Here is an 18,018-nt window from a genome sequence, read left to right as displayed (position 1 = left end):
GATCCTCCCACCTCAGCCTCCCAAAGTGCTGGGATCACCACTTCAGGACACATTTTTTTTTTTTAATGGAAAAGATGTTACAAATGGAGACCCAGTTTAGTACAAAGGAGAAGGGGGTGGGGCGTTTTGGTAGGATTCAGGGCACAGTGGATTCTCAGCAATCACTGACTCTTACCAGTCCTGGAAGGGCGTCAAGCAGCTGGACAGAAATCACAGTGTGGACCCTGGTTGCCACTTAGGGAACTCATTCATTCGTTGACTTTACAAATATCTACTTATCTGTCAATGTTCTAGGGCTCAAGGAGCTAATTCCTTAGCTTCTAACTGGAGGAGACAGACAACAAACACGTGAGTGCATAATTTAACATCAGATCAACTGCTATAAAGGAAAAGAAAGTCAAATCAAGGGTTAAAAAGTGCTGGGAAGAGCTCCGTGATTTGAGTGGTCAAGGCCTCTCTGAAGGACAGACATCTGATTTCCAATAAAACAATTAAGAAATTACATATTTCCTTTTGTTATCTTTAAATTTATATGTTAAATAGCTGACAAAAAATATTTAAAGCTTAATAGAGCATAAAATAAAGGCCATAAAAATGAACAATGAAACCAGAAGAAATCAACAGAAAATCAATGGAAGAAAATGGTAACGAGAATTTCAGATCCTTCCAAAAGCAGTAACTCAGTAAGAGGAAAAGATAAATTTGCAAAGCAGGTATGAATAGCCTTCTGGAGTCTTTGGTAATCCAATTACTAAAAAGGAATAGGTGGGTACAGTTTTTCATGCCTGTAAGCTTAGCACTTTGGAAGTCCAAGGTGAGAAGATTGCTTGAGCCCAGGGGTTTGAGACCAGCCTGTGCAACATAGCAAGGACCCCCGACTCTATTTTATTTTATTTTTAAATAAATTTTTTTTCTAGCCCATAAGGTATGGCAGAAATACTCCATAGCAAAAAATAAAAAACAAAAAATTAGCCAGGCATGGTGGCATGCACTGCAGTCCCAGTTAGCTACTTCGGGGGCTGAGGCAGAAGGATCACTTGAGCCCAGGAGTTAGAGGTTACAGTGAGCTATGATGGTACCACTGCACTCCAGCCTGGGTGGCAAAGTGAGGCCCAGTCTAAAAAGAATAATAATAGGCTGGGCACGGTGGCTCACACCTGTAATCCCAGCACGTTGAGAGGCCGAGGCTGGCAGATCACCTGAGATCAGAAGTTGGAGACCAGCCTGACCAACATGGAGAAACCCCATCTCTACTAATAATACAAAATTAGCCGAGCATGGCGGTTCATGCCTGTAATCCCAGCTACTCAGGAGGCTGAGGCAGGAGAATTGCTTGAACGTGGGAGTGGAGGTTGCAGTGAGCCGAGATCGCGCCATTGAACTCCAGCCTGGACAAGGAGAGTGAAACTCTGTCTCAAAATAATAAGTAATGAAAAGGAGTAGATCATGGACACAATGGAAAAAATATTTACATTTTTGCTGAGTTGACACACATTACTGAATTAAGACAGCATAAAACTTACAATGTACCACTACAAAAGAACATTGATGACAAACAGGATAATGAGAAGCAATTAAAAGAAGAATTACGATTAGTTGTTGCACAAGAAAATTGAAAATGTCCTGAAAGAAACTTGACGGAGGTTTTCGCAACTTTGGCAACAATCTTAAAAATTGAAACAACATGACCTAAAGCCAGTATGATGCTAGACAAAGCTTTACTAAATTACTAATTAAAAAGTATCTTTCAATAAGCCATTTCAGAAGAAAGAGAGAATCCTCTCTCCCTCCTCTCTGTAGAAACACAAAATTACAAAAAAAAAAAAAAAAAAAAAAAAAAAAATTAAGTTGTTATATTGGAGAGGCAACCAAAGAAAATGTGGCCAACATATAGGATATTATAGAGGTATGTCAGATGGCAATTAATGAAAATTTGTGTATTTTTCTGGATTCTGTGACTTTTGAGCTATTTGTCAGCTGCTAAAATCTTATCTGTTGTGATTTATTTTCTCATTACAAATAAACCTTCATGTTTATACCTGCATTTGTTAGCTACTGGTACAGTACTGCTGTGTAACGTACGGCCCCCAAACTCAGCGGCTTACAGGTATTTATTGGCATAGATCTGCAGATCAGCTGGGATGCTTTAGGCCACAGAAGCTGCGAGCTAGGTTATCTAGGCTGGGTCAGCGGGATGGCTTTGCTGCCTGTATTGCTCATTTTCCTCCTGTGACCACTGTGCTAACCAGTGAATGCCCTCATGTTGAAGACAAGGTACAAAGAAGAAAGACCCAGACTCAGAAGTAACATGCTGTCACTTCCACTCAATCCCATTGGCCAATGCAAGTTACATGGCCAAGGCCAGAGTCAAGAAGAGTAGAAATATACTCTGACCCTTTAGTGGCCCAAACTGCAAAGTCATATGGCAAAGATGTAGACTCAAGGAGGGGTGAAGTATTGGGTCCAGTAATGCAATCTCCTGTAGTACCTAATTTTGGACTTAGAATTTTGCAATCTTTTTCATAAAGAGCCCTCCTCACCACACACACACACACATACACACACACACACACACACACAGACACACACACTTATATAAACCTCAGGCTTTCACAAAACCTGGATCTGTCCCTGCTGGCTACACTCTTTAGGGTGCCTGCTTTAATAACAAACACTGCAAATAAGAGCTTCATGAGTAATTTTTTCTGAGCTTGCAAGTTTATTATGAAAACTCTGCAGTGCTCTTGTGCAATAAAACATCATTTTACAGGAAGGGGCAAAAACAGCTCTGTTCAAAACCACTCACTAGGTTCTGACAATAACGAAGAATGGCATGGGGCTCAGATCTGAGAAGGGGACAAACTGAGTGCAGGCAAGTCTTATAGTTAAATTAAATGGTATCCCTGAAAATAAACAGAACGATTTCAAAACTCTTAAGTAGAGGGGAAGGCTTGGCATTTATTTTTTTAAATTTCATTAAGTTCCAGTGATCCAGTGATTGTTTTCTGCTACCCCTGTGTACAGTCCTGCTGAGTAAAGCTATAGCTTGATGGAGGTTAAATTGTATCCACAGAGTGAATTTACATCTTATTATCTGCGGTCTCTCAAAGAAAGCAAAAGTAACTGCAAACACCATGTTGCTCCAGCATACAATGAACTGGTTCATTCTCAAGTGATCATGGCTTGGTGACAAAAAGCTTTGTATTTTTATATGGCACAGCTTTTGGTCCATGTGAAAACAAATTTTTTGAATGTTAACTATTTTCTGACACTTTGGAGTTACTGTTGCTGTCCCCATTTCCATTAAATCAATATATAATTCATGGCAATCCTGTTCAAATTTAAAGTTTTTTTTTTTCTTTTTCTTTCTTTCTTTCTTTCTTTTTTTTTTTTTTTTTTTTGAGACGGATTTTTGGTCTTGTCTCCCAGGCTGGAGTGCAATGGCACGATCTCGGCTCACTGCAACCTCCGCCTCCTGGGTTCAAGCGATTCTCCTGCCTCAGCCTCCCCAGTAGCTAGGATTACAGGCATATGTCACCATACCCAGCTAATTTTGTGTTTTTAGTAGATTTCAGTGTATTTTTATTTTAGTTTCACCATGTTGGCCAGGCTGGTCTTGAACTCCTGACCTCAGGTGATTCTCCTGCCTCGGCCTCCCAAAGTGCTGGGATTACAGGTGTGAGCCACTGCGCCCAGCTTAAAATTTCATGACAGGAAGTAATCTGGGGTACAATGAGTAACATGTGGCTTGCCTCTGTGAGGTGCTGGGTCAAACTGCAAACAGAGTATTTTAGAGCATTATCAAGTTCCATGATTGCAGCATGATTACCACAATGATAGCAGTAGTTTGGAGTACTGAAGATGGCTACCATATTCTAGTCATGACACCAGTTATGTCCCACTGTCACCAGCTGGTGAGCTCTAGACGCCAACCTGAGGCCATTGGCATGATTAAATGTCTCAGAAGTATCTTGCCCAAAGGTATAACCATCTCCTCAAAGAGATATACCCCAGCCACCATGGTCATCTGGATCTGAGTATAGCAAGTCACCCATTGGACCCTCATGGGGAATTTTCTGTAGGCAATTCAGTGTTCTGATGTGATGCAGTGTATCTACAGATGGCGACAGGCCACCATGGAGACAGAAGAGCTGCCCATCCACCAAGGCAGTGAGAGGAAGATGGCCTGTAAAGGCTGGGCATGGTGGCTCATGCCTATAATCCCAGCACTTTGAGAGACCAAGGCAGGTGGATCACTTATGCCCAGGAATTCAAGACCAGCCTAAGCAACATGGTGAAAAACTCATCTCTACAAAAAAATACGAAAAATTAGCTGGGCATGATGGTGCACGCCTGTAGTCCCAGCTACCCGGGAGGCTGAAGTAGGAGGCTCACTTGGGCCAGGGAGATTGAAGCTGCAGTGAGCCATGTTTGTGCCATTGGACTCCAATCTGGGTGGCCCAGTCTTTGAAAAAAAAAATCTGGAAAATATTTCTAAACATTTGCATTTCCATGTTTTCTTAAACACTCATCATAGGAACCATAAACTTGTGTGATCTGCCTGCTCTCATGATTCCTTGGAAGAATGGTGATGCATTCATGGTAAGAAACCTTAAGAGCTAGGAGCAGCATAACTATTTCAATTGAGTAATATCCTCTGTCGATATAATCTCCTGTAAACAAGTAATTTGTATCTGGTAATTTTCTATTAATTTTTTTTTTGAGACAGGGTCTCGCTATATTGCCCAGGCTGGTCTTGAACTCCAGGACTCAAGCAATCCACCTGCCTTGGCCTCTGAAAATGCTAGGATTACAGGCGTGACCCATCGTGCCCAGCCACCTGTAATTTTCTAAACAGTTCCATGAGATCATGAAATTGCCCATGCTTATCTCCAGAGACAGTGACTGGACACCAAACCTCTTGTGCATTGGATTCTTCTGTCAGGATTTCTTTAGCCTCCTTGCAGACGCTCTTGACCTGGGACTTGGATAGCTACTTTCACGGGTTCAGCTGCTTGATCCACTGGTCCAGCTCCTTAGAGAACACCTCATCCATGATGCCACCTGCCCGAGCTGGCTGCTGCACACGGGCCACAGGCATCTGTGGCCACTGACAGTTGCTCAGTGCTGCTGCTGACCCACAGACTCTCCACAGTGCTCGGGCAACAACTGCTGTGTCTCTTCCCTACTCACTCTGGCTCCAGAGCTTGCTTCTCTGAAATCGTGAGTATTTCGAAATACTTGACACAACAAAGTTCAATTGAATTCAAAGTCCACTTACATCATTTCAAGCAATTTCATTCATTCATGCCAGAAAAGCAAGTACTGTTAGCGTTTTTCATTAAAATTTCAATTTCATTTTAAAATTTTGCTCAGGAATTTTGTGTAGCTGTTTCAAACACAAAATCTAAAAATTGATGTGCACAGAAGGAAGCTCAGATCTCTAAATAAAACTTTTGAAAAGATTTTATTTGGAAGTATTTACAAATTCAACATTTAATATATTTGCTAATTGTTTTTCAGGGGGATCCCAGGCCCATGAAATTAGATGATTATAATCCTTGGTCTATGGCACATTCTTTTTTTTTTTTTTTTTTTTTGAGACAGAGTATTTTACTATGTCACCCAGGCTGGAGTGCAGTGGTGCGATCTCAGCTCACTGCAACCTCCGCCTCCTGGCTTCAAGTGATTCTCCTGCCTCAGCCTCCCTAGTAGCTGGGATTACAGGTGCACGCCACCATGTCCAGCTAATTTTTTTTTTGTATTTTTAGTAGAAATGGGGTTTCACTACATTGGCCAGGCTGTTCTCGAGCTCCTGACCTCAAGTGATCTGCCTGCCTCGGCCTCCCAAAATGCTGGGATTACAGGTATGACCCACCATGCCCGGGCAATGGCACATTCATAACAGGTCCAGGGCCAGCATGGTGGCTTATGCCTGTAAGCCTAACACTTTAGGAGGCTGAGGCAGGAGGATGGCTTGAGCCCAGGAGTTCAAGACCAGCCTGGGCAACATAGGGAGACCCTGTATCTACAAAAAATAATAACAAATTAGTTGGGTGTGTTGGCGTGAGCCTATATTCCTAGCTACTTGTGAGGCTGAGATGGAAGGATTGTTTGAACCCAGAAGTTCGAGGCTGAAGTGTGCTGTGATTGTGCCAATGCACTCCAGCCTGGGTGACAAAGTGAGACCCTGTCTCTAAAAACACTTTGTCTCTGAAAAAAAAAGGAAAAAGAAAAGAAAAAAAAGAGGCCAGGCCTGGTAGTGGCTCGTGCCTATGATTCCAGCACTTTGGGACACCAAGGTAGGAGGATTGCTTGAGGATTTTGAGACCAGCCCAGGCAACATAGGGAGATCCTTACCTCTACAAAAAATAGAAAAAAATTAGCTGGGCGTAGTATCACAGGCCTGTGGTCCTAGATGCCTGGGAGGCTGAGGTAGGAGGATGGCTTGAGCCTGAGAGGTTAAGGCTGCAGTGAGCCATGATTGTGCCACTGCTCTCCAGCCTAGAGACCACTTCTCAAAAACAAACAAATAATAATAATGTAACATCTCACCCCAAACCAAAGCTAGCACCTTGATTTTTAGGTACAAATAACCGTACGTGCATCCCCTGCAGCATGGATCCTGGACATTTTGCTTTTGTGGGCCTCTTCCTAAACACACATATACACGTGCACAAAAATATATACGTATACCGCACGTGTACAAAAATATACATGTATACGTATATTTTATGACTGCATTGGTAATGAAGAATATGTTGTTATATAGTAAAACATTTTCTTTAAACTAAAAAGTTCATTAGTTTCTTCTGATTAAAAAGACAATAATAACGGCCAGGTGCGGTGGCTCACTTCTGTAATCCCAGCACTTTGGGAGGCTGAGGCGGGTGGATCATGAGCTCAGGAGTTCGAGACCAGCCTGGGCAATATAGCAAGGCCCTCGTCTTTACAAAAAATACAAAAATTAAAAATTAGTCGGGCACGGTGGCGCGTGCCTGTAGTTCCATCTACTCGGGAGGCTGAAGCACGAGAATCGCTTGAACCAGGAGGCAGAGGTTGCAGTGAGCTAAGATAGCACAACTGTACTCCAGCCTGGGCAACAGAGTGAGACTCTGTCTCAAAAAACAAAACAAAACAAAACAAAAAACACCTTTTCATGGTCCCCTTAAAGTATTGTGGGCCCTAGGCACGGTGCCTATGGGGCTTCATGGATGAGTCAGCCTTCCTTCCCTGGCACCAGGTCCCCATCAGCCTGGGTCCTGTCCGCTCACCATTCTCCTTTTCCTTGTTATAATTTCTTGCAATAATATGTATTCCTTAAGAGTACATTTTTGGTTATAGCACAACTTATATGTTTCAAATGGACCAAAATTAGTATCATTTCTGGTATCTTAAGATAAATTTCCTTTGAATAAGCTGCTTTTCCTGTACTTTGAGGTCTACGACATGTATGTAGAAAATTTACTACTGTGGAAAATGAAATCATTTAAAGCAAACTCCAGAGGGAAGGAAAAGGGCCTGTGGTTTTCCTTTTGGATAATTGCTGTAATGCTGTCCTTCAGGCGGCTGAGGGAGTTTCATGTTTTCACTAGACATCTTTAGGCGCTGAAGCTCTTGCAGGACAACTTTGATGTCATATGGATTCTGCCATTTTGCTAGCACTAATAAGGTTCTTGGTCCACCACTCCATTAGAACTACTAACTCCATTCTTATTAATTTTTGTTACAAATCTTACAAAGGGAGGTGCTGTGGAGTATTTAGGTCCATATTCTATTTTCACAGCTGCATATTCTGTTTTCATAAATTGGCTACCATCTTGTGTTGCTGTTGCTCAAAGGCTCAAAAGAGTACTTTTAATGTTAGTCATTTTTAACTTCGCGAAATAATATAATCTTTTTTTTTTTTTTTCCCCGATACGGAGTCTTGCTCTGTCACCCAGGCTGGAGTGCAGTGGCACAATCTCGGCTCACTGCAACCTCTGCCTCGCGGGTTCAAGAGATTCTCCTGCCTCAGCCTCCCGAGTAGCTGGGATTACAGGTGCACACCACCATGCCCAGCTAATTTTTTGTATTTTTAGTAGAGACTACAGGGTTTCACTATGTTGTCCAGGCTGGTCTCGAACTCCTGACCTTGTGATCCCCCCACCTCAGCCTCCCAAAGTGCTGGGATTACAGGCGTGAGACACTGTGCCCAGCCTATAATCTTTTGAGATCTACTTTTCTTGCTTACTATTAGATTGGCAAGATTAATTCATATCTGAGGCACGTCCCTGCAGTTCTTTCATCTTGATTGCTGTCTAGTGTGTACCATACATGAGCGTATCAAGGTCTATTCATCACTGTCCTATCCCATTTAGCATAGGGTGTGTTTTCATCCTGTCCTACAGGAAAAAAACAACCCCAATACTTCAATGGCTTATTGTAGCAAACATTTATTTCTGGTTCTCATTCTGTGAGGCCAAGAGGCAGCTGCAGCTCTGCTAGGAAAAGGTCTTTTTCCAACAAAGAGGCCTAGCAAGGTGAAGAGGGAATTAATAATTATGACCAAATGCAACTGATCCCAGATGGTTTCCAGTTTTACTGAATGGACAGTGCAGCTAGGGTAAAACTGCTGGGTCATAAGCTATAAGAATGTTTGATTTTAGAAGATTATGCGAGACTTTTCCATAATGGTATCACCAATTTAACTTCCCACCAGCAATATCCAAGAGATCCTGGAGCTCTGCATCCTTCCAACATTCCATATTATGAAACTTTAAACTGTTGCAAATTGAAGGGATGTAAAATGGTGTTTCACTGAGCCTCGGTTTGCGTTTTCCTGATTACTAACAACGTTTGACATCTCTTTAAACTTTTTTTTTTTTGTGAGCCAAAGATTTATTTCTTCATTTCTTGCATTTGAAATACTCTTCGATGACATCCTTGGCCTGAGACTTCTTGCCACTTTACGGGGTTTCCCCTCTCTGTCAATTTTACAGAGGCCTACCCATTCTCCTAGTTTCTTGTTGCCATCAACCTTAATTAGGTCGATTTGGTGTTCAGCACAAAGGGCCTCCACCAACTTGACATACGTGGGCTCATCACAATTGGATGCAAGCACACAAAGATGGGCTTGGCGCTTGCCTAAGGCTTTGGCAGCTTCGCGAATTCCACATGCTAGGCCATCGTGGATGAGGGCGGTCTTCAGCACCTCTTGTAAAGCAGTATTAACGTCCATTACACCTCCAGCAGCAATGCCTTCCTCGGCCATGGCGGTGGGTTATGGGTGAAGCTGAATCTTGAACGCACCCAAGCCTCCGCCTCCACGCGACTCGGCAGCGGCAGGGAAAGAGGACATCTCTTTAAAGTTACTGGCTATATGTGTTTCTTCTTCTCTTAAATGCCTGCTTGGCCAGGCATGGTGGCTCACGCCTGTAATCCCAGCACTTTGGGAGGCTGAGGGGGGTGGATCACCTGAGGTCGTGAGCTCGAGACCAGCCTGACCAACATGAAGAAACCCCATCTCTACTAAAAATACAAAAACTTAGCCAGGCGTGGTGGCGCGTGCCCGTAATCCCAGCTACTCGGGAGGCTGAGGCAGGAGAATCACTTGAACCCGGGAGGTGGAGGTTGCTGTGAGCCGAGATTGTGCCATTGCACTCCAGCCTGGGCAACAAGAGCGAAACTCCGTCTCAAAACCAAAAACAAACAAACAAAAAACTCCTGCTCATACTTTTTGTGTCCATTTTTCTTTCTTACTGAATGGTAGAAGTTTTGTTTTGTTTCATTTTTTTTAAGGGGCTTGCTCTGTCCCCTAGACTAGAGTGCAGTGGTATGATCATGGCTCACTGTAGCCTCAACCTCCCTGGGCTCAGGTGATCCTCCCACCTCAGCCCCCCGAGTAGCTGGGACCACAGGCACTCCACCTATATTTTCTACTAATAGTTTTAAAGTTTTAGTTTTGAAATTAAAGTCCTTAAACCATCTAGTGCGGATCTTTGTTTATGTTGTGAAGTAATTTTTCCAGCTCTGTTTATTGGCCCATCCTCCCTTTCTTCACTGTGATATGCCACTCCTGCCACATATATATATATATACCATATATATGTGGATCTGATTCTGGTCTCTCTACTCCTTCTCAGGGGTCAATGTGTCTGTCCCTATGTGGATATCGTACTGTCTTAATGGCTGTAGCTTCATCGTGGGTCCTGATTCCTGGCAGGGGTGATGAACCCTGCCCCACTCCACCCCCGCTACTCTGCCCAGTAACAGGGAGAAGCACCCTGTGCTGGCTCTGCTCCTTCCAAATAAGTGGCCTCAGGCATACTATTTCCCTTTTGAATCTTGGTATTCTTGTGCGTAAACCAGAGAGTAATGATTCTACCTCATAAGAATGTTCTGAGGATCCAATAAGACTGGACATAAATAAAGCTTCTGGCAAAGCGCCCATTTGTTGGGCCTGAATGTTTGTGAAATGGGTCCAGAGACGTTCAATGATGTGCTCAAGGTCACAGGACCAGACCCATACTATGCTGTCTTCTCACTGCTGAGCTTCAAAGACCATTTCCAGACAAGTTAGCCTTCTCAAGAGTCTTTCTTCCATTTTCTGCCCTTCCAGAAAAAAACACAGGTAAGAAAGAAAGAAAAGAAAAGAAGAAAGAAAGAAAGAAAGAGAAAGAAAGAAAGAAAAGAATCTATTTCCAAAAGCTCACGGCATACCACAGTTCCCAATGACTGCATCTTTTTTGGCTTTTTCTTATCTAATGGGAACAGAATGAACTGGATCAGGGTTTCTCTAACAATGTTGGAGAGGAAGTCAGGTTTATTTAAAATTTAACTTCTTTTGGCTCTGTTACCACTGGCCTTGGCTGAGCCATGGCTCTAGGGCATCCGAAAGCAATGAGATCTGGGCATGGTTTCCAGGAGAGTCCCTGGGAGCAAGTTCAGTGTCCCTGAACTTGTCATCATGGAAATTGCAGTGGCCTTGAGGGTTAATCACTGAAGTCAGCATGTAAAGCTGGGTCTGCATCTCTGTTGTTCCCTCTATCTCTCCTGATCCCACACAGCCAAGACACAGAGCAGGTGCGCAGTGTGGAATAAACAAAGGAAAGTGGGCAGAAAGATTTACAGTCACCTTGAGGAGACGGTTTGACCTCATTGTAGAGACATTAACAGAGCCAAAGAAAGGGTGTGCAGCTTCTCAGGAGATTTGTTGCTATTATAGTGAGAAAGGTTTGGAAAAGATTATGAGCATGTTCAAAGTTACGATAATTAAAGCATGTTAGCTCAGAAACTGAAGACAAAGAAGTAGAGTGGAATTGAATTCACAAATAGACCTAAACACATAAGAAAATCTGGTGTATGATAATGGTAGCATTTCACATATGTAAGGGGAAACTACATGTTGATGAGCCATCTGGAAAAAAACAAAACTGAATCTCTAACTTACTGCATGCACTGAAATAAATTCCAGATGGATTAAGTATGCATCGGTAAAAAACAAAACCATAAACATGCTAGAAGAAAATATCAGAGAATGTTTTCCTAATCATGGAGTGGAGAAAATCTTTCTAAAATATGACACAAATTCCAGAAGTTATCAAAGAAAAGATGGACAGATCTTACTACATAAATATTTTAAACTTCTGTAGGGGGAAAAAACATATGCGAGGCAAATGACAAACACTAAACTATAAAAAATACTGATTTGCTTACCACATGGCAGATGAGAGCTAATAACCTGATATGCAAAGACCTCCTACAAATCAACTTAAAAAAAAAAGTACAGGCCGGGTGCAGTTGCTGACGCTTGTAATCCCAGCACTTTGGGAGGCCAACGTGGGCAGATCACAAGGTCAGGAGTTCGAGACCAGCCTAGCCAACATGGTAAAACCCCATCTCTACTGAAGATACAAAAAATTGGCCCGGTGTGGTGGCACACACCTGTGACCCCAGCTACTTGGAACGGTGAGGCAGGAGAATCACTTGAACCTGGGAGGTGGAGGTTGCACTGAGCCGAGATCACGCCATTGTACTCTAGCCTGGGCAACAGGGTGAGACTCTGCCTCAAAAAAAAAAAAAAAAATTAATTAAGTATGTTAAAATATTTAAAAAGTACAAAGGAAGGAAGAAAACCATGAGTAAGAGAGATATAACCAGGCGTGGTGGCTCACACCTGTAATCCCAACACTTACAGAGGCCTAGGCGGGTGGTTGAGTTGAGGTCAGTAGTTCAAGACCAGCCTAGGTAACATGGTAAAACCCTGTCTCTACCAAAAATACAAAAATTAGCCAGGCATGGTGGCGGGTGCCTGTAGTCCCAGCTACTTGGGAGGCTGAGGCAGGGGAATCACTTGACCCTGGGAGGAGGAAGTTGCTGTAAGCCAAGATCACACCACTGCACTCCAGCCTGGGCAATAGAGTGAGACTCTGTCCCAAAAAAAAAAGAAAAGAAAAATAGACAAACGACATGGGAAAATACACTTTATAGAAGATGACATTCAAATAGCCAATCAACTCAGGAAAAGATGTTTGACTCCACAGAAATCCAAATGAAAACAACAATAGGATAATATATTTCATGTATCAGACTGCAAAAATTAAAAGGCACCCACTGTTGGGGAGAGTGTCAGTTGGTCTCTCGTCACTCCTGGGGCAAATGCAAATTGCAACATTATTTTTGGAAAGAAATTCATCTATTTCATCAGAACTTTATATTTATGTGCCCTTTGATCAAATCCATTCCACATTTGAGAATTTATTTTATTGAAATAATGGCAAAAGTGAGCAAAGAGAAATATATAGGGGTTCTTTGCAGCATTGTTTATAATAACAAAAGACAGGAATTGCATGTGTATCACCAGAGAATTGGGTACTTCATGGTATGTCCATACTATATGGCTGATAAAAAGAATGAGGGAGATCCATCTACACCTGCCAACATGGAAAGATGTGCACATCTTAGTTCTCCATTTGGAAGACAAAGCAATTTGAATAACAGGTATATTATAGATCTATAAGATATATTATTATATAGATAACATGTTATAACAGGTATTTTTATATGTTTAATATTATATATATATATATATTTTTTTTTTTTTTTTTGAGACAGAGTCTTGCTCTAACCTTCAGGGTGGAGTGTAGGGGCACGATCTCAGCTCACTGCAAACTCCATCTCCTGGGTTCAAGCGATTCTCATGCCTCAGGCTCCCAAGTAGCTGGGATTACAGGCGCCTGCCATCACACCCAGCTAATATTTTGTATTTTTAGTAGAGACAGGGTTTGACGGGGTTTCACCATGTTGGCTAGGCTGGTCTCAAACTCCTGACCTCAGGTAATCCACCCTCCTCAGCCTCCCAAAGTGCTGGGATTACAGATGTGAGCCACCACGACCGGCCTAATATTTTATTATATTTTTATTTATATTTTGAAAATGATCTCTTGGCCAGGCGCAATGGCTCATGCCTGTAATCCCAGCACTTTGGGAGGCTGAGGTGGGTGGATTACCTGAGGTCAGGAGTTCTAAGACCAGCCTGGCCAACATGGCAAAACCCTGTCTCTATTAAAAATACAAAAATTAGCTGCGCATGGTGGCGGGCGCCTGTAATCCCAGCTACTCGGGAGGCTGAGGCATGAGAATGGAGACGGAGGTGGCAGTGAGCCGAGATCACGTCATTGGACTCCAGCCTGGACGACAAGAGTGAAACTCCGTCTCAAAAAATTAAAAAAAAAAAGAAAGAAAATAATCTCTCTAGCTCTTTCCACATATATTTGTATATAAAAACGCATACACATATGTATCTATATGATTATAATATCTATTATGTATACCTGGAAATTAACATACTAAGGTGTTAATAGTGAGACAGATTGAAGGCAAAGATTGAAATGCATTTTATTTCTCTATCACTGAAATTTTTTTTCATTGAGCACATTACTACTTTTGTAACAATGTTAAAAATCATCTTTATTAAAAATTATTTTAAGGTCAAGGCAGACGGATCACTTGAGGTCAGGAGTTTGAGACCAGTCTGGCCAACATGGTGAAACCCCATCTCTACTAAAAATACAAAAATTAGCTGGGCATGGTTGCGCGCACCTGTAATCCCAGCTACTCGGGAAGCTGAGGCAGAATTGTTTGAACCCGGGAGGCAGAATTTGCAGTGGACCGAGCTCCCACCATTGCACTCCAGCCCGGGCGGTAGAGCAAGTCTTCGTGTCAAAAAAAAAAGAAAATTATTTTAACTGATGTTATGGTTACTAAAAGTCAGCCTGGAAGGACAGATGACTCCCAGACTGCTAACAAATAGGGTTTTCTCCCGGACCACGTTTCCCTCCTCTGGCTATTAGAGGTTTCCCACCAAGACTCCTGGCTTCCATTCAGAGCTAAGAGAGCCAAAGGGGCCCTTGTGTTGCCCAGGGCTCACTGGGGCATAGTAAATATGCCCTAAATGCAGTGCAGGCCCACCCTTAACAATAAAGCTACACTATCCAGCAGTCCTTTCGCACAGTGCGGGAATAGCAGCCTCCCCTTCCCACCCCATACTGTGAGCTTCCCTAGGGCAGACACCAGGGCTAACTGTTGTCTGTATTCCTAGCAGCCAGCACATATAATGTTCCTCAAACTAATTTATTAACACAAACACAGACAAACACAACTTGCCCACCAGGCAGATGGCAAAGCCTGGCTATAAAACTGGCACAAGGAAGAGAGAAAATTGATTAGCAATGAGTCACCAATGGCAGGAAAGCATGAAGGAGAAAAGGCAGATACACGAAGTCTGTCTAACAGCTCGTCCTTTTTTAAAAAGGGAGGAGGCAGACAGTGCCCCCTGCAAGGCTAATGGAAATGGCATCTGCCCTTCTTAGGAAGGAGGGCAGAGGTAGGTAGGGTTGGAGGGGCGGGGAGGTGGGTGCGGGCTATGCTGTATTCTATCCTGCAATGCCAGTGGGTGAGACTGTAGATCATGTTGCCACTGATGACATCTGGTGGAAACGGCATTTGTGGTGGAGATAACTTAATAATATAGCATGTGCGGCACTGTGCTACAGCCCACAAGAAATGGAAAGAATGGCAAGAAGTACTTGTTTGTCCCTGTGTCCCCAGCACCAGGGGCCTGGCACAGAGCAGGGGCTCACTAGAAGCTTGAGAAGGAAGGAAGCCAGGGAGTGAGGTAAGGAGGGAGGGCAAAGGGAGGAGATAGGGAAAATGACGCAGGGACCAAGGAGCTCTTTTCTTTATTTTCTTTTTTCTTCTTTTCTTTTTTTTTTTTTTTTTTTTTTTGAGACAGGGTCTTGCTCTGTCACCTAGGCTAGAGTGTACCGGTGCAATCATGGCTTATAGCAGCCTCTACCTTCTGGGTTCAAGCTATCCTCCAGCCCCAGCCACCCAAGTAGCTAGAACTACAGGTGTGTGCCACCACACCCAGCTAATTTTTTAAAAATATTTTGTAGAACCATGGAATACTATGCAGCCATAAAAAGAAGAGATCAGCTGGGCATGGTGGCTTATGCCTGTACTTACTCCCAGTACTTTGGGAGGCCGAGGCGGGCGAATCACGAGATCAGGAGTTCAAGACCAGCCTAGCCAATATGGTAAAACCCTGTCACTACTAAAAATACAAACAATTAGCTGGACGTAGTGGTGCGCACCTGTAATCCCAGCTACTCGGGAGGCTGAGGCAGGAGAATCACTTGAACCCGGGAGGCAGAGGTTGCAGTGAGCTGAGATCACGCCACTGCACTCCAGCCTGGGCGACAAAGTGAGACTGCATCACAAAAAAAAAAAAAAAAAAAAAAAGAGAGATCATATCCTTTGCAGGGACATGGATGGAGCTCAAAGCCATTATCCTCAGCAAACTAATGCAGAAACAGCAAACCAAATACCACATGTTCTCACTTACAAGTGGGAACTGAATTATGTTAACACATGGACACATGGTGGGGGGGGCAACAACACACACTAGGACCCGTCGGAGGGTGGGAGGGTGGGAGGTGGGAGAAGGGAGGGAGGGCATCAGGAAGAAAAGCTAATGGATATTGGACTTAATACCTGAGTGATGGGACGATCTGTGCAGGAAACCCCCATGGCACATGTTTACCTATGTAACAAACCTGCACACGCTGCACCTGTATCCCTGAACTTAAAATAAATGTTGGAAATTTTAAAAAAAAAGAAAAGAAAAAAACCTTTTGTAGAAACAGGGTCTCACTATGTTGCTCAGGCTGGTCTTGAACTCCTGAGCTCAAACAATCCTCTCGTCTTGGTCTCCCAAAGTGCTAGAGTTACAGGCGTGAGCCACCATGCCTGGCTGAGGAAGGTCTTTTCTAGTTTTATGACATGAGGGGATCCTTTGAGGGGGTTCCTGGAAGGCTGCCTCGACTTCGCTGCCCCTGCTTGGGCTTCCACATTCTTATCTGTATATTGAGTATGGCAGGAGCAGAGATAAAAGGCTGGACTAGCTTAGTGATTCTGACCTGGAGTCCCAGAACCCTAGCGAACTCTCAAGATAGAATGGGTACCATGAGCTATATTAGGACTTCTAAATGCATAACAAGAATGCGTAAGCATTTGTCAGGATGAAACTGTATGTGCTGACGGGCCAGGTATCTTTCTTTCGGGCTGGAACTCCATCACTCCCAAGGAACAGGGAAGCGTTTGAATCAAGTCCACTCTACAGGAAGACGGGCCAGGGTTAGACCACAGTCAGTCATGTGCCTTTGAGCAAGTGACTTAGCCTCTTTTGGGTGTCAGTTTTCTCCTAAGTAAAATGGGGGTGATAAGACCCCACTCAGAGGTTTCTAGTGGCGACTGAATGAGCTAGCACGTGTAAAGCACTTGGCAGGGAGGCTGGCCCAGAGTCAGCCCTCCGCAAATGGTAGTTGCTGTAATGATTAATGCAGAATAGGGAGTCTGAACATCTCATGCTAATAAAAAACTCTGATAGGAGCTATATATATAGATAGAAACATAGATAGATAGATTCATAATAGTAGCAAATAAATGAATGATTAATTATTTAAGGCAGCTTGTTTGGAAGACAATGTCTTTTTTTCAAATAGGGATGGAGTCTTACTTTGTTGCCCAGGCTGCAGCCTTGACCTCCTGAGCTCAAGCAATCCTCCCACCTCACCGGAGTATTGGAGTACAGGTGCAAGCCACCACGCCCAGCCTGAGTATCTGGAGTACAGGTGCAAGCCACCACGCCCAGCTAATTTTTTTTTAATTTTTGTTTTTTATAGAGACGGGGTCTCACTGGATTGCCCAGGATAACAACGTCTTTTAAAACATGAGACCTCTTGGATAGGAGAGTATTTAAAGTCAACTAAAAACAATTAAAAAAATTTAAAGAGAAGAAAACATGAGACCATACTTAGAAGTCACAAGAGCGAACTTTGTGGGACAAAAGCTGAGCCCCTGTGTCAGGTCCCTTCGAGCTGGAGTTCAATAAGAGACTAAGCTCTCCTACTTCTGGGTCTTGGCACAGTTCTCTCTTTTTGAACTGATTGATTGACTGATTGAGACAGGATCTCACTCTTAGCCCAGGTTGGAGTGCAGTGGCGAGAATATGATTCACTGCAGCCTCAACTTCCTGAGCTCAAGCAATCCTCCCAACTTAGCCTCCAGAGTAGCTGGGACCACAGACGCCAGCCACCATGCCAGGCTAATTAAAAAAAAATTTTTTCTTTTTTTTTTTTAAGAGTCAGGGCCTTGCCATGTTGCCCAGTCTGGTCTCAAACTTCTGGGTTCAAGCCATCCTCCCACCTTGGCCTTCCAAAGTGCTGGGATTACAGGTGTGAGCCACTGCATCCAGTCTGTTCTGTCTTTTTGGAATGAATTTCTCTCCTTTTTTATCTGGTTGACTCCTAGACACTGCCTCCAGGAAGCCTTCTGTGCTTGCCCTTGGCTCCCTTGAGTCAGTGCCTTTCCGCAGCTTGCTGGATCAGGCCTTTGAAGGCACTTGCTATAGTGTGCAGTGTTTTCTTAGACCAGCAACTCTCACCCTTGACACCATCAGAATCACCAGAGGGGCTT

General features: G+C 43.4%; 3 pseudogenes; all 3 read right to left on the bottom strand.

The window, feature by feature from the left end:
- Nucleotides 1-3,705: 3,705 nt before the first annotated feature.
- On the bottom strand, nt 3,706-5,304 carry LOC129468962 (serine/threonine-protein phosphatase 2A catalytic subunit alpha isoform-like; annotated as a pseudogene).
- A 2,181-nt stretch (nt 5,305-7,485) lies between these two features.
- Nucleotides 7,486-8,731, bottom strand: LOC129468961 (ubiquitin-conjugating enzyme E2 variant 1-like; annotated as a pseudogene).
- Nucleotides 8,732-8,855: 124 nt separating this feature from the next.
- Nucleotides 8,856-9,336, bottom strand: LOC129468899 (small ribosomal subunit protein eS12-like; annotated as a pseudogene).
- Nucleotides 9,337-18,018: the final 8,682 nt, after the last annotated feature.

The sequence above is a fragment of the Symphalangus syndactylus genome, chromosome 12, assembly GCF_028878055.3.
Source record: "Symphalangus syndactylus isolate Jambi chromosome 12, NHGRI_mSymSyn1-v2.1_pri, whole genome shotgun sequence".
Taxonomy (NCBI): domain Eukaryota; kingdom Metazoa; phylum Chordata; class Mammalia; order Primates; family Hylobatidae; genus Symphalangus; species Symphalangus syndactylus.
Note: the sequence above shows the minus strand (reverse complement) of the source record. Positions and strands in the feature narration are given on the sequence as shown.